At 47.7% G+C, this 16,991-nt stretch overlaps 1 protein-coding gene across 1 annotated transcript in view; it reads right to left on the bottom strand.

The window, feature by feature from the left end:
- HYDIN (HYDIN axonemal central pair apparatus protein) overlaps positions 1–16,991 on the bottom strand; it is a 1,819,717-nt gene that overhangs the window by 647,821 nt on the left and 1,154,905 nt on the right. The gene's annotated exons all lie outside the window — the stretch shown is intronic.

Below are 16,991 nucleotides of genomic sequence, written 5' to 3' on the forward strand. Positions count from 1 at the left end.
ATGTCAGGAAGTGGCATCGATCGCAGGTGTGCTACTGAAGTAACCATGGCCCTCTCAGAGTGTGCTTTAACACGGTCTTGAAAAGGAATGTCCGCTTGCTGATAGCGAAAGGATATGCAGTCCGCTAACCAGGAGAAGAGAGTCTGCTTACCCACAGGCTTCCCTACCTTGTTAGGGTGGAAAGAGACAAACAATTGAGAGTGTTTTCCCTGGGGGCAGCTGTACGGTCTAGGTAAAATGCTAGAGCCCTTTTACAGTCAAGGGTATGCAGAGTCTGTTCTCCTGGCTTGGCATGGGGCCTGGGAAAAAGATAGGTAGTATGATGGATTGATTAAGATGAAAATGTATTTTTATTTATTTATTTATTTAACATCTCTTCTATACCGATAACCGTTCACACATCGTATCGGTTTACATCAAACAAATAACTTTTGGGCAGGGCCCTTACAATTAACAGTTGAGGATAATTAGTAAATGACAAAGCAACTAAAATAGGGGTATAATATGAAACTATCTTAGGTAAGAATTTCAGGTGAGTGTGGAGTACCGCCCGATCCTGCAGAAGTTTAGTGTAAGGCGGATAGGTAACTAGGGCCTGCAATTCACTAACTCTGCGAGCTGAAGTGATAGCCAAAAGGAAAATCACTTTCCATGTGAGATATCTAAGTTCACAAGAGTGAAGAGGCTTGAATGGTGGTTTCATGAGCCGACCCAGAACTAGATTAAGGTCCCAAGAAGGGGCCGGAGGATGTAGCGGAGACTTGATGAGGAGCAAGCCCTTCAAAAAACGTGTTACAAAGGGGTGTACTGATATAGAGACATCCCCGACACCTTTATGGAAGGCGGCTACCGCACTGACATTCATTCTAATGGAGGAAGTCTTAAGACCTGACTCTGATAGATGCCAGAGATAATCCAGAAATTTTGGGATTGGACAGGAAAAGGGGTCAAGGGACTGAGAAAAGCACCATGACGTGAACCTTTTCCATTTGTAAGAGTAAGCTTTTCTCGTGGAAGGCTTCCCTAAAACAATCAAGACATGGGAAACTGGCTCAGAAAGATTAAGTGGTTGAAGGATTAACCTTTCAACATCCATGCCGTCAGGGACAAGGCTTGAAGATTGGGATGTCGTAGGCACCCGTCTTTTTGAGTGATCAGAAGCGGGTCCTTTCCCAAGGGAATGTGCCTGCAGATGCAGAGGTCCTGAAGTACTGGAAACCACACTTGGCGTGGCCAGTGAGGTGCTATCAGGATCATGGTTCCCTTGTCCTGACGTAACTTCACGAGAGTCTTCAAGAGAAGAGGAAGTGGAGGAAATGTGTAGAGCAGGCCGGTTGCCCAAGAGAGGGAGAATGCGTCTCTGGGTTAAGAGTGTTTGCTGCAAATGAGAGAGCAGTAGTTCTCCACTTTGCGGTTTTGTGGGGATGCAAAGAGGTCTATCCGAGAATATCCCCATTGTTGGAAGATGGAGTTCGCTACTGAGGGGTTGAGAGACCACTCGTGAGGTTGAAAGACGTGACTCAACTTGTCTGCCAGGACATTGTCCACTCCCGGTAACCAGGTGGCCCTGAGGTACATTGAATGGGAGAGAGCTTCCTCCCAAATCTGCGCAGCTTCCTGACACAGAAGGAAGGAGCCTGAGCCTCCCTGTTTGTTGATGTACCACATTGCCACCTGGTTGTCCGTCTGAATCAGGATGACTTGATTTGAGAGGCAATCCTGAAATCCTAAGAGCATATCTGATTGCTCGAAGTTCCAGGAAATTTATTTGGTGTTTGGCTTCTTCTGGAGACCAAGAGCCTTGTGTCTGCAGATTGGCTACATGGGCTCCCCACCCGAGGTTGGAAGCGTCGTTGGTGAGAATGAGTTGAGGATTTGGAACCTGGAAGGGCAATCCCTGGAGGAGATTGGTCTGATTTTTCCACCAGGCGAGAGACAGACGGAGTGAGTCGGTTATGCGGACAATGGCCGACAGAGGCTGAATAGCTTGAGTCCATTGAGAGCTCAGAGTGCAGTGCATGAGTCTCATGGCCAAGCGGGCCATTGGTGTGACATGGACTGAGGAGGCCATGTGTCCCAGGAGGACGAGAAATTGGTGTGCAGTTGCGGACTGCTGAGACTGCAGCTGGTGAGCAAGGCACGCAAGAGTCAGTGCTCATTGTTGAGGTAGGAAAGCTTTTGCTTGTAAGGTGTTCAAGTCTGCCCCAATGAACGAAAAGGTTTGAGATGGGACTAAGTAGGATTTGTCGTAGTTGATGAGAATGTTACGGCCCCGGGCTGTACCCCGAGTCCCCTACTTACCCCGAGGCCGTCCCGGGTCGCCGAAGATCCATCAAGGCTTGTTCAGGCCTCTGCCGCAGCTCTCCCTCCTCGAAGGAGACGCCGGCGTTTCGCCATGGCTGGCCCCGCCCCCTAGGCACGTTCGCGCACAGGGGCTGGGGATTTAAAGGGGCCAGCACGGGAAACCTTTGGGCCGTCCCAGGATGACGTCAGACACCCAGACTATTTGAGCCCTGCTTCCTGGTTCCTTCTTCGCCTTGCAACGAGGTTCCTCAGGTCTCCTGACTGCTAGTTGATGCGTTCCTTGGATTGCTCTTCGTCATCGACCTGGCTTGACTCTTGACCTTCCTCCGTCTTGTCCCTTGGTTCCGGTATCTCCTTCTGACTTCAGGTTCTGACCCGGCTTTGCCCACAACTTCGTCTTCAGCTTCTGTCCTTGGCTTGTCATCCTCCGACCTCTGGTTCTGACCCGGCTCCATCCACGACTCCGTCTCCTGCCTCATCCCTGGCTTGGTTCCTCCTGTGACTCTTGGCTTCCAACTCGGCTTCGTTCCTGGACTCTGACCTTGGCCATCGTTGCTCCTCTGGTTCCTGGTGTTCGCCGGCCCCGAAGATTCGCCTAAGTCCCAGCGGCCGGGCCCCTACGGGCTCCTCCTGGGGGGGCTCCGGCTTCCAGGGTGAATCTCCAAAAGTCCCAGCGGCTGGACTCCTAAGGGCTCCTCCCGGGGGAGTACTGGTCTCCAGGGTGAAGACTCTTCAGTCACCAGGGCCCAATGTCGTCCGTTCTTCCTCTGGCTGCCGAGTCCTTGGTCGCATAGGACTCCGCCTTAGTCCAGTGCCGAAGCCTTCTCCGAGTTCCCCGAACCGCATTCCGGTTGGGACACTTGCTGTGGACCTCTACAGCGCTCCATCCCTTGTCCCAACCGGCCCAAGGGTTCACAACCGTAACAGAGAAATCCTAGCAAAATTAGAGTGTGTAAGGTTAGATTGAGGGACGACAGAGCAGCTTGCTGAGTGGGAGCCCTAATTAACCAATTGTCCAGGTAGGGGTAGCCGTGAACACCTTGGGTTCTGAGGAAGGCTGCGACAACTACGAGGCATTTGGTAAAGACTCATGGCGCAGATGCTAGGCCGAATGGGAGCACTCGATATTGATAGTGCTTGGGGCCTACTAGAAACCTCAGGTACTTGCGATAGCTGGAGTTATCGCAATGTGGGTGTATGCATCCTGGAGGTCCAGAGAGCAGAGCCAGTCTCCTCTTTGTAGAAGAGGTAGAAGCGATCCCAAGGTGACCATCTTGAACTTTTCTCATTGAAGGTACTTGTTGAGGGCCCATAGGTCTAGAATAGGACGGACACCTCCCGATTTTTTGGGTATTAGGAACTAGAGATGTGAATCGTGTGCCCGATCGTCTTAACGATCGGGTTCGGCTAGAGGGGGGGGAAAAATCTGATCGTGGGAGATGTGGGTGATGTGAATCGGAATTGGTTCCGATTCACATCGTTATTTTTTTTTTTAGGAGGCTCGACCCTTTAAAATTAACCCCTTACCTTCCCCCACCGTCCCGAACCCCCCCAAAACCTTTTACGATTACCTGGTGGTCCAATGGGGGCGCGGGGTCCGGTCTCCCGCTCTCGGTCCATCGGCGCCATTTTGGCTGCCACTCAAAAATGGCGCCGATGGCCTGATAAAAAAAACAAAACACCCGACCCTTTAAAAATGACCCCTTAGCTTCTCCCACCCTCCCAAAACATTTTTAAATTAACTGGTGCTCTAGTGGTGGTCCCGGGAGCGATCTCCCGTTCTCAGGCCGTCGGCTGCCACTCATAAATATGGCGCCTATGGCCCTTTGCCCTTACCATGTGACAGGGTATCCGTGCCATTGGCCTGCTCCTGTCACATGGTAAGAGCACTGGATGGCCGGCGGCCATCTTTAAAGATGGCACCAGCCAGCCAGTGCTCCTACCATGTGACAGGGGCCGGCCAATGGCACGGATACCCTGTCATATGGTAAGGGCAAAGGGCCATAGGCGCCATATTTATGAGTGGCAGCCGACGGCCTGAGAACGGGAGATCGCTCCCGGGACCACCACTAGAGCACCAGGTAATTTAAAAATGTTTTGGGGGGATCGGGACGGTGGGAGAAGCTAAGGGGTCGTTTTTAAAAGGTCGGGTGGGGTTTTTTTTTATCGGGCCATTGGCACCATTTTTGAGTGGCAGCCAAAATGGCGCCGATGGACCGAGAGCGGGAGATCGGTCCCCGCGCCCCCACTGGACCACCAGGTACTCGTAAAAAGCTTTGGAGGGGTTTGGGAGGGTGGGGAAAGGTAAGGGATTCGTTTTATAGGGTCGGGGTGGCTTTAGGGGCTTTTTTGGTGTGCCGGTTTTCCCCGCCCTCCCACGATTTACGATTTTTGACGATAAATCGGGGGAATTTCTATTGTATCGCGACTCTTAACGATTTTTGATGATTTAAAATATATCTGACGATTGTTTTAAATCGTCAAAAAACGATTCACATCCCTATTAGGAACTACCGGGAATAGAACCCTAGGCCTTGCTGAGAGTATGCTATGGGTTCTATTGCTCTTGACTGGAGAAGGAGGGAAACCTATTGATCCAGAAGAATGGAGTGTTCGGATGTTCTCCACGTCTGTAGAGGTGGGGAGTCCGGTGGCAGGGTGAGAAAGTTCAGATGGTAACCCTGAGCAATGATTGCCAATACCCATTGGTCGGATGTGATTGAATGCCACAAGTTGTGGAAGTGGCACAATCGACCTCCCACTGGTATGTGCGAGAGAGGAATCTGACTGCTGCTCTCTAAGTAGAAGTCAAAAGCCTGAAGCAGGTCCTGGTTGAGGAGCTGCTTATGGTTTTTGCTTACGGGCTTGAAGAGACTGCGGTTTTTGATAAGGTCTCGTGGCACGGGATCTGGATGGTGGTGGGTAAGACTTCTTCGGGTGGAAGAATGACTTCTTAGAGTCCTTTCTGAAAGGCTGTTTTGAGGAGAAGTCAGAAGGCATCAAAGAGAGCTGTCTTAGGGTTTCATGATGGTCTTTTAATTCTGCTACCATCCATTGAATCTGCTCGCCAAACAGATTATCTCCGACACAAGGCAGGTTGGATAACCGGTCTTGTACTTCTGGGCGAAGGTCAGAAGATTTGAGCCAGGCCCACTACCTAGCCGAGATGGCAGCCTCAAAACCCTTGTTGACTAGGGTTTGTAATTGTTCTTGAAATTGCTGAGGCAGGGAGTCTGAGAAGTCCTGTATCTGCTTAAAAATGACCCTGTTATATTGGGTCATATAAAGCTGATAGGCAGCAATTTGGGAGAAGAGCATGGCCCCTTGGAATACTCGGCGACCAATGTTATCTAGGAACTTCTGTTCCTTTCCAGGAGGAACAGATGAGTGAGGCTTTGACCTCTTCGCCCTTTTTTGTGCAGACTCTACCACGACCAAGTGGTGATCTAGCTGTGATTTTTGAAATCCTGGGGCTGACTGCACCAAATAGGTAGTGTCAGTTTTCCTGTGTACTGGAGCAATGGAGCCAGGATGTTCCCAGTTCTTCTTGAACATAAGAACATAAGAAAATGCCATACTGGGTCAGACCAAGGGTTCATCAAGCCCAGCATCCTGCTTCCAACAGTGGCCAATCCAGGCCACAAGAACCTGGCAAGTACCCAAAAACTAAGTCTATTCCATGTTACCATTGCTAATGGCAGTGGCTATTCTCTAGGTGAACTTAATAGCAGGTAATGGACTTCTCCTCCAAGAACTTATCCAATCCTTTTTTAAACACAGCTATACTAACTGCACTAACCAGATCCTCTGGCAACAAATTCCAGAGTTAAATAATTGTGTGTTGAGTAAAAAATAACTTTCTCCGCTTAGTTTTAAATGTGCCCCATGCTAACTTCATGGAGTGCCCCCTAGTCTTTCTACTGTCCGAAAGAGTAAATAACCGATTCACATCTACCCGCTCTAGACCTCTCATGATTTTAAACACCTCTATCATATCCCCCCTCAGTCGTCTCTTCTCCAAGCTGAAAAGTCCTAACCTCTTTAGTCTTTCCTCATAGGGGAGTTGTTCCGTTCCCCTTACCATTTTGGTGGCCCTTCTCTGTACCTTCTTCATCGCAATTATATCTTTTTTGAGATGTGGCATTATGACATTTTCCGTTTTATTCACCATTCCCTTTCTAATAATTCCCAACATTCTGTTTGCTTTTTTGACTGCCGCAGCACACTGAACCGACGATTTCAATGTGTTATCCACTATGACACCTAGATCTCTTTCTTGGGTTGTATAGAAACATAGAAACATAGAAATGACGGCAGAAGAACACCAAACGGCCCATCCAGTCTGCCCAGCAAGCCATGCACTCTTTTTTTTTTCTCATACTTGTTACGCCTGGCTTTTAGTACCCCTTAGTTCCATTTCCCCTCCACCCCACCACCAATGTAGAAAGCAGTGCCGGAACCGCATCAAAGTGAATATCTAGCTTAATTAGGGGTAGTAACCGCAGCAATAAGCAGGCTACACCCATGCCTTTGTCCACTCAGACTATGTAATTCAGACCTTGTTGGTTGTTGTCCATATACAGATCCTCTTTTCCACATTCCCCCCTGCCATTGAAGCAGAGAGCTATGCGTTGAAAGTGAACTATTAGACTTTCTCCCCTGCCATTGAAGCAGAGAGCTATGCTGGATATATATTGAAAGTAAAGTATCGGCTTATTTGGTTTTGGGGAAGTAACCGCCGTAACAAGCAAGCTACACCTCGCTTTTTTGTGAATGCAAATCCTTTTTTTTTTTTTCCACATTTCCTCTTGCTGTTGAAGCCTAGAGCAATGATGGAGTCTCATTAACCGTGTGTATGTACATTGAACAAGGGTATTATCTCCAGATAGTAGCACTCATTCTCGCGAGCCACATTAACAATCAACAAATATTGAACAAGCCTAATAATTGGCAATACCTATAGCCTATGTCCTCACCGGTAATTTTACATACTCTTACCCACCCCTCTGCTTTTTTTTTTTTTGGAGATGGCAGCCCTCCATCCTTCCGCTCCGTGAAGGTGGTATACCATTGGCATCCCGCTCCGTGAATGCCACTCCAGCCTTCCGCTCCGTGAAGGTGGAACACCGACCACTGGCATCCCGCTCCGTGAATGCCTCTGTGGCAACTGCCGCTCCCTGCAGTGTTCGGCCGCCTCCTCCCACCCCTGGCCTTGCAAGCCCCGGTTATTGATCCCTGCATCCGCTACTTTTTGTGGCTGTGACAACTCCCCCCCCCACAACAAGACCTTTAATTTGGGCTTTAAAGGCTGCGGCTTCTCCCTTTTACTGCAACAGTGGACAGTGGAGTGCCTCAGGGATCTGTATTGGGACCCTTACTTTTCAATATATTTATAAATGATTTGGAAAGAAATACGACGAGTGAGATAGGTTGTAGCACCTAATACGACGAGTGAGATAGGTTGTAGCACCTAATATGGAACCCAACATTGTGTAATTATAGCATGGGTTATTTTTCTCTATATGCATCACCTTGCACTTATCCACATTAAATTTCATCTGCCATTTGGATGCCCAATTTTCCAGTCTCACAAGGTCTTCCTGCAATTTATCACAATCTGCTTGTGATTTAACTACTCTGAACAATTTTGTGTCATCTGCAAATTTGATTATGTCACTCGTCGTATTTCTTTCCAGATCATTTATAAATATATTGAAAAGTAAGGGTCCCAATACAGATCCCTGAGGCACTCCACTATCCACTCCCTTCCACTGAGAAAATTGTCCATTTAATCCTACTCTCTGTTTCCTGTCTTTTAGCCAGTTTGCAATCCATGAAAGGACATTGCCACCTATCCCATGACTTTTTACTTTTCCTAGAAGCCTCTCATGAGGAACTTTGTCAAACGCCTTCTGAAAATCCAAGTATACTATATCTACCGGTTCATCTTTATCCACATGTTTATTAACTCCTTCAAAAAAGTGAAGCAGATTTGTGAGGCAAGACTTGCCCTGGGTAAAGCCATGCTGACTTTGTTCCATTAAACCATGTCTTTCTATATGTTCTGTGATTTTGATGTTTAGAACACTTTCCACTATTTTTCCTGGCACTGAAGTCAGGCTAACCGGTCTGTAGTTTCCCGGATCGCCCCTGGAGCCCTTTTTAAATATTGGGGTTACATTAGCTAACCTCCAGTCTTCAGGTACAATGGATGATTTTAATGATAAGTTACAAATTTTTACTAATAGGTCTGAAATTTCATTTTTTAGTTCCTTCAGAACTCTGGGGTGTATACCATCCGGTCTGGGTGATTTACTACTCTTCAGTTTGTCAATCAGGCCTACCACATCTTCTAGGTTCACCGTGATTTGATTCAGTCCATCTGAATCATTACCCATGAAAACCTTCTCCATTACGGGTACCTCCCCAACATCCTCTTCAGTAAACACCGAAGCAAAGAAATCATTTAATCTTTCCACGATGGCCTTATCTTCTCTAAGTGCCCCTTTAACCCCTCGATCATCTAACGGTCCAACTGACTCCCTCATAGGCTTTCTGCTTCGGATATATTTAAAAAAGTTTTTACTGTGAGTTTTTGCCTCTACAGCCAACTTCTTTTCTAATTCTCTCTTAGCCTGTCTTATCAGTGTCTTACATTTAACTTGCCAATGTTTATGCTTTATCCTATTTTCTTCTGTTGGATCCTTCTTCCAATTTTTGAATGAAGATCTTTTGGCTAAAATAGCTTCTTTCACCTCCCCTTTTAACCATGCCGGTAATCGTTTTGCCTTCTTTCCACCTTTCTTAATGTGTGGAATACATCTGGACTGTGCTTCTAGAATGGTATTTTTTAACAATGACCACGCCTCTTAGACATTTTTTACTTTTGTAGCTGCTCCTTTCAGTTTTTTTCTAACAATTTTTCTCATTTTATCAAAGTTTCCCTTTTGAAAGTTTAGCACGAGAGCCTTGGATTTGCACACTGTTCCTTTTCCAGTCATTAAATCAAATTTGATCATATTATGATCACTATTGCCAAGCGGCCCCACCACCGTTACCTCTCTTACCAAGTCCTGTGCTCCACTGAGAATTAGATCTAAAATTGCTCCCTCTTTCGTCGGTTCCTGAACCAATTGCTCCATAAAGCTATCATTTATTCCATCCAGGAACGTTATCTCTCTAGCGTGACCCGATGATACATTTACCCAGTCAATATTGGGGTAATTGAAGTCTAAAAATCAACCGAAGCAAACCTTGCACATAAGCAAGTACTCACATAAACATAGTGCAGGAAAGAATATGCAGTTCCATTGAAACTTCAAATTTACTTTTATTATATCTTCAGGCATTCAAAGTTCATTTAAGTGAGGCAACTGCATATTCTTTCCTGCACTATGTTTATGTGGGTAATTGAAGTCTCCCATTATTACTGCACTACCAATTTGGTTAGCTTCCCTAATTTCTCTTAGCATTTCACTGTCCGTCTCACCATCTTGACCAGGTGGACGGTAGTATACCCCTATCACTATAGTCTTTCCCGACACACAAGGGATTTCTACCCATAAAGATTCAATTTTGTATTTAGTCTCATGCAGGATGTTTATCCTGTTGGACTCCATGCCATCCCGGACATAAAGCGCCACACCTCCTCCCGAGTGCTCCTCTCTGTCATTGCGATATAATTTGTACCCCGGTATAGCACTGTACCATTGGTTATCCTCTTTCCACCATGTCTCTGAGATGCCAATTAAGTCTATGTCATCATTTACTGCTATACATTCTAATTCTCCCATCTTACTTCTTAGACTTCTGGCATTAGCATACAAACATTTCAAAGTTTGTTTTTTGTTTGTATTTTTATTCTGCTTTTTAATTGATAGGGATAAGTTAGAATTTTTTAGCTCAGGTGAGTTTTTAGTTACAGGCACTTCGACTACTTTTCTAATTATTGGAACCTCACTGTCGGGATGCCCTAATTCTAATGCATCATTAGTATCCTTTAAAGATACCTCTCTCCGAACCATGTGCTGCTGAGCGACTGTCGGCTTTCCCCTTTGTTCTAGTTTAAAAGCTGCTCTATCTCCTTTTTAAAGGTTAGTGCCAGCAGTCTGGTTCCACCCTGGTTAAGGTGGAGCCCATCCCTTCGGAAGAGACTCCCCCTTCCCCAAAAGGTTCCCCAGTTCCTAACAAAACTGAATCCCTCTTCCTTGCACCATCGTCTCATCCACGCATTGAGACTCTGGAGCTCTGCCTGCCTCTGGTGACCTGCGTGTGGAAGAGGGAGCATTTCAGAGAATGCTACCCTGGAGGCTCTGGATTTAATCTTTCTACCTAAGAGCCTAAATTTGGCTTCCAGAACCTCCCTCCCACATTTTCCTATGTCGTTGGTGCCCACATGTACCACGACAGCCGGCACTGTCTAAAATCCTATCTAGGTGACACGTGAGGTCCGCCACCTTCGCACCAGGTAGGCATGTTACCAGGCGATCCTCACACCCACCAGCCACCCAGCTATCTACATTCCTAATAATCGAATCACCAACTATGACGGCCGACCTAACCCTTCCCTCCTGGGCAGTAAGCCTTGGGGAGATATCCTCAGTGCGAAAGGACAATGCATCACCTGGAGAGCAGGTCCTTGCTACAGGATCCTTTCCTGCTGCACCTGGTTGGTGCTCTCCCATCATGAGACCTTCTTCCTCCAAGGCAGCACCAGAGCTGCCAGTCTGAAGTTGGGACTTCACTACTATGTCCCTGAAGGTCTCATCTATATACCTCTCTGTCTGCCTCAGCTCCTCCAGGTCTGCTACTCTAGCCTCCAGAGATCGGACTCGTTCTCTGAGAGCCAGGAGCTCTTTGCATCGCATGCACATGTACAACTTCTCACCGGTGGGTAAAAAATCATACATGTGTCACTCGATGCAAAAGACTCGATGCAAAAGCAGTCCTCTTGCTGCTGGACTGCTGCCTTCATCTCAATTTTGATCAGTTCCTAGTTAAGTTTTAGGTTGCTATGGGAGTATGAATGTGTCTTACGTCCTTTAAATGTATTAATGAATTCATTATGTGTCTGGTAGTGGCCTACCGGGGTCTGATCGAATTCTCAATAAAGTTTTTGTTGATGTTTTTTTTTTTTGTTTTTTTTTTTGTGAAAGTGGCACCTGCCTATAAATTAAGGGATGAGCTAGGGGTGGGTGGACGAGAGGTGAGAGTGTTTGGAAATACAAACAGTCTAACTTCAGTTAGTCAGCCTGAGTGACTCACTGCTCTCTTGATTAACAAATGTTGGTCCCTATTCAAACCCAATCACACTACCTCAACACCTTTCCAAGGTGAGTAACTGAGCTGAACTATTCAACTTTTTTACTTAGGTATACACTGCTCCTAGCTTATTTCTAGCTTCTGGCTACTTTTTGGGTTGGGTTTTTTTTTTGTGGGTTTTTTTTTTCAATACAAGCACTCAGTTAGTATTAAATACAAACACTCAGTTCTTTAAAAGTCTGGAGAACACTCAGTTCTGCAGACTTTTAAAAATAAACAAATCAAGAAGGACCTGATGGATGGGAATAGAGATAATTACCTTAGCGGCATCCATGAATTGGAGCAACTCCATCATCTGGTGCCTATCATCCTGTTCTGTCTGTAATTGAAAGGGAACTAATTAAGACATTTCCTTCACAAAGTTTATAAAGGAGAGGTCCTCTGGAGGAGAACGCTTCCTACTCTGAGTGGGTGAAGGTGGTGAAGGTAAATCATTGGTGTCTGTTGAAGTATCATCACCTCAGGTATCATAAGGATCAGCACCTGTTCCTCTAGGAACTAGAGAGGGACAGGGTGGTTGGATATCTGAAGGTCCCGGTCTAGGCTCCGAAGGAATTGGAGGAATTACCAGAGGCACCGATGATGGCATCGAAGGCGCTGGTGCAGGCATCGATGGATGACTCGGTGGCGCCGATGGACGTATTGGCACTGATGGATGGGTCGGTGGTGAGGGACGTATTGGCATCAATGGCTGAGGCAGAACTTCCGATGGAGGGATGCGGAATGGTCTTTCTCCTCTCGAGGATGCTGTCAGTGGGAGGGCATCGGAGCCATCGGAGACCAGGGATCCATCGGTGGAAAAGCGGCCATAAACGCTTCCATCCTGGATAGCAGTGGTGCCAGCGCTGCCGGAATCGGATCAATGACTGGTTCCACAGGCGGTACTGGTGTCGGTGCTGGAGGAACCTGAAGACGTTGCATCGCCTTGTCGATGGCCTCCTGAACCATCCGGTCCAGTTCTTCTTGGAGACCTGGAGCAAGCAGCCCCGGTTCCAGAACAGAAGAAGGAGTCAGAGACATAGCCAGAGGGACCACTGTTAAAGGCGGAGTTGCAGCTCCCAATCTCTGATCGGGTGAGGGGTGCCTCAGTGACCCGGTCGCAGGAATGGTTGGTGCCTTTCCTGGAAGGGGTCTCTTCGACAGCGGCTCGGACGATGCTGAGGTCGATGATTTCGCTCACTCGATAGTCCAAGTCTTACGGTGTCGATGGCGATGTTTCTCCCTGCAATCCCCTCGATCCTGAGGGGGTGTAGAGGGTGTCGATGGCCGAGAAGTCATCAATGCCAGAAGGTCACCGGTTGGTGGTCAATGCTGGCACGAAGTTGACATGCCGGTTCCGACGACGTCCATGCAATGGACGGAGTCAGGGTTTGAGCATGGAAGAGAAGTTCCATCTTCTCTATTCTGGCCTTGTGACCCTTCGGTGTCATTAAGGCACATTTGGTGCAGGTCAAGACATTGTGCTCGCGTCCTAGGCACATTACACAGACTTTATGGGGGTCTGTGATAGACATGGTGCGGGTACAGTCCGGGCACCGACAAAACCCGGACACCATGGCCATGGAAAAAATCGAGCCACGGTACGGTCGACGGCCAGTAGGCCGTGAGGGCCAAACTCGATGGTAATCGACGGGAAATGGGTAAAAACTTACTGGAGTACCATGGACTGAGAAAAGGTAGAAGAGGGACCCCTGTGGGGCAATTTAACTTTAAGTAATTCCGTGAGGAAAATTCCTGTCAGGAATCTCTTCAGAGCTCCTTTACCGTGAGGCTACTGCTGCGCGGAAAAAAGAAGACTGAAGGGGGACCCCTGCTGGCTGCAGGGTTAGTGCCATGCTGGGCATGCCCAGTAGGGGCCAGTCTAAGTTCTAGAAACTTTGACAGAAGTTTTCCGTGATTGGGCTCCATCCTGATGATGTCACCCATATGTGAGGACTACCATCCTCTTGTCCTGTGAGAACATCAGGATCCAAGAAGAAGGATGACTTTCAGCCATCCTGGTGAAAAAAAGGACAGAAGGGAGATCATGAGCTGGAGTGGACCCCAACAGGGCCCATGTATATCTACAGGAGTTTCGGAGGAGTAACAGGAATATCACGCTAATACTAGAAGGGAGAAGATGAGTATAGTAGGTCCCATTCTGTTACTGTGAGGAAACTAAGGAGTTCGGAGGAGTAAACTATATGGAGAGGTAGAAAATAAATAACTGTATATTTGAACAAACATTTAAAAATGGATTTCACCTTTAATACTTCACCAAAATTGGGAGGGAAGTATAAAGCTTGAGCTCCTGCCAGCCCACTGTTCTTGGGGTGCATCTCTTACGGCTGGCAGGATTTGGGCTCCCTGCAGGCCTGCCACACCTGGAATACATCTTTTTTGGCTGCAGGACTTGGGTTCCCTGTCGGCTCTCTGCTCTTGACTCACTTCTTCACCCGGAATCACTGTCTTGGCTGCAGCTCCTCCCTCCCAGCTTTGGTGCCTTCAACTAAGTGAACGCTGTCATTACTGCCAAGGCCAGCATCTCTTCTTATGTTTTCATGAAATGCAGATCAAACATCAGCTGTTTGTTTGAATTGCACAGGTTAGGGGACCCCTGCAGTTCAAACAGCTGACAATTGAACTGTGTGTGACAGGAATTATAGAAGAGACCAGTAGGGATGATGTTCACTTAGTTGCTGGCACTGCTATTGGCAGGAGGAGGCTTTCAGGATGGGTGGTTTGCAGTTGGATTGAAAGGCTAAAATTCAGACATTTTAGCCCTCCTACAGGCTTCCGTGCATTTCCTTATATATTCGTACTGTCCAGAGAAAATCCAGACAGTTAGCAACCCTAATTCTGATAGCAAGCCAGAGATATTTCTATGTTAATTTGCATTTATTATGGATGGTTTTACTAGAATTAATGTATGCTGTATTAGAAAGCTGAGTCTGCTAGGGAAGAGATCAATAACTAAATTCAATAATATAAATAATAAATATAGCTAGTATAAAGTATCATGATGCCAAGTATTTGGCGAGTGTTAGGAACACATTTTGTGTGAAGACCCCACGAGCCATGGAACTCAACCTGATGCCACCCGGTATGGATCAGGATGCCACCAAAGCCGCTGACTTCCCAACGCTGCCGAGTGTGGCCTTTCATACCACCAGCTTGCTCCTGCCCTGGATGTTCATAGGCGCGTGCTCGCATGCACAACTCCCCCCTTTAAAGGGCCGGCAGCAGGAAAGCCTATACTATATAATGGCTCCACAGATTGTTCTCCAGGGCCTGACCAGGGGGGTATCCTATACTGGCTGTGTAGTAGGGGTGGGAAGAAAAAAACATTTTGTTTCATTTTTGGGGATTTGGTTTTCCACGAATTTCGTTTTAGTTTAAAAAATGAAATAAACAATAAAAAAATAATAAAAAAACAAAAGCAAAATAAGAAATGGGGCCTCCCAGGTTCTCCCATGCCCCACACCCAGCCTTCCCATCTGAAAAAAATGCCAGGTCCAGGATCCTCTCCGGTCCCCACTTACTCAGTCCAGGAGGGCTCCGATGCCAAGGCATAGGCCCAGGCTGAATCCTGGACATTGCATAGGGCCTAGGCTGAGGTCTAACCACCTATATTGGCATAGGCCTATGCAAGGCCAATGCTTCAGCTTGGGCCTAGAAGTCGGGTCCAAGCTTCAAGGCCTGGTCCTGACATTTAGGCCCAGACCAAAGCCTTGGTCTTATGTAGGCCTAGGCCATGGTAGGCTGCTGGGACTTCGGTCTAGGCCCTAAGCAAGGCCAAGAGGCTTTGAGATCTCAACCTGACCCCTGGGCCTCGGCCTAGGCCTGGACCTGGCTCAGCCCCAACACCAAGTCCTGGTCTGGAAACGGGTCCTAATGTCGGGGTCTCGGTCCAGATCTAGGCCCTGATACTGGGGCCCAACCCGGGTCCTGATGTCTGGGCCTCAGCCCAGGCCAGGGTCCAGGGCCAGGGTCCAGGCCCAGGCTTGACACCATGGCCCAGTCCAGGTGAAGGCCTGAGGCCATGGCTCATCCTGGAGGCTTTATCCCAATCCAGGGGCCTTGGGCCATGATCAGGACCAGGCCTGGCACCAAGGCCTTGGAGGTCATCTGTCTCAATGAAATGACGACATCCGCTTAGGAGGCACCTTCCACTGGGGAGGATGTAGTGGAGTTAATTAACACCAGCGCTTCCTCTCCAGCGGAGGGCACAATTTGATGTACAGCAGCCTAATTGTGCTGCCATTCATCAAAATGGCGCTCTCTGCTGGGTAGGATGTGGTGGAGTAATTAACTCCGATGCCTCCCAAGCAGACAGCGTTATCTCATTGAAGAAAAAAGAAGACAGAAGGCAGAAGACCTCTGAAGCCTGGGCACTGGGCCTGGGCCTGACTCTGAGCCGAGGCCTTGGGGTTGGGACCTGGCTTCGGGCCTGGAACCAGGCGAAGGCCCCTAGTGTCGGGATCTGGTCTCAAGACCAGGCCACGGCATTGGGCCTGTGCCCAGGCCCAGGCCTAGGCTGAGAACCAGGTATCGAGTCTGGGCCTGGGCCGAGATGCTGGATTCCTGACGGAGCAGGTAAGTTTTTTCAATTTTTGGGATCTTGGCCAAAGAAACATGAAAACCAACAAAATTTAGTTGGATTTTCAATTCTTTCACTTTGAGAATGAAATGAAATAAAATAAGAAATCTTGTCTTATTTCCTATTTTGTTTCTTCCAAATGCCCATCCCTACCTTGTAGTGTGTGTTGCTGCTTCATTCCTCGTTCCTGGTTCCCACATTCCTAGCATTGTTTTGTCTCTCCAACCCTGCCTTGCTTCTCCTCCTCAGCCCTTCTTGTTTCGTCTCCTTGCCTCTCTTCAAACTGACTCCTGGATTTGACCCTTATCCGGACCATGACCATTTTTACTTGCCGCCTGCGTCTGACCCTTACTCGGACCTTAACCATTCTTACTTGCCGTCTGCCTCTGACCCTTTCCTGGTCATTGACCATTCTTGCCTGCTGCCTGCCTTTGACTCTAGTCTGGCCCTGGATTGATGCCTACGCTTTAGCCACAGAGATTCTCGCCTAAGCTCTGCCGGCCCCCGGAACCCAAGGGCTGAACCCAAGGAGAAAGGGATTGGTATAGGTGAAGCTCTGTCTTTTTCCTGCACAGCTCTGTCAGCTGTCGGTGGCCTTCCCCGTAGATTGAGCCAATCTCACCACAGCAGTAACAGTTCACAGATCTTACAGCAAGTTATTGAAATTACATGTATTTTAAATAAATGCTGCATGAATGTCAAGGATGGCTTACTATCCACAGGTGATTTCTACATGCCGCTTTTGACTGTTATGCACTAGGGGGAATAATTTTCAAAGGGACTTCTG

The sequence above is a fragment of the Rhinatrema bivittatum genome, chromosome 7 (genome assembly GCF_901001135.1).
Source record: "Rhinatrema bivittatum chromosome 7, aRhiBiv1.1, whole genome shotgun sequence".
Classification (NCBI taxonomy): Eukaryota; Metazoa; Chordata; class Amphibia; order Gymnophiona; family Rhinatrematidae; genus Rhinatrema; species Rhinatrema bivittatum.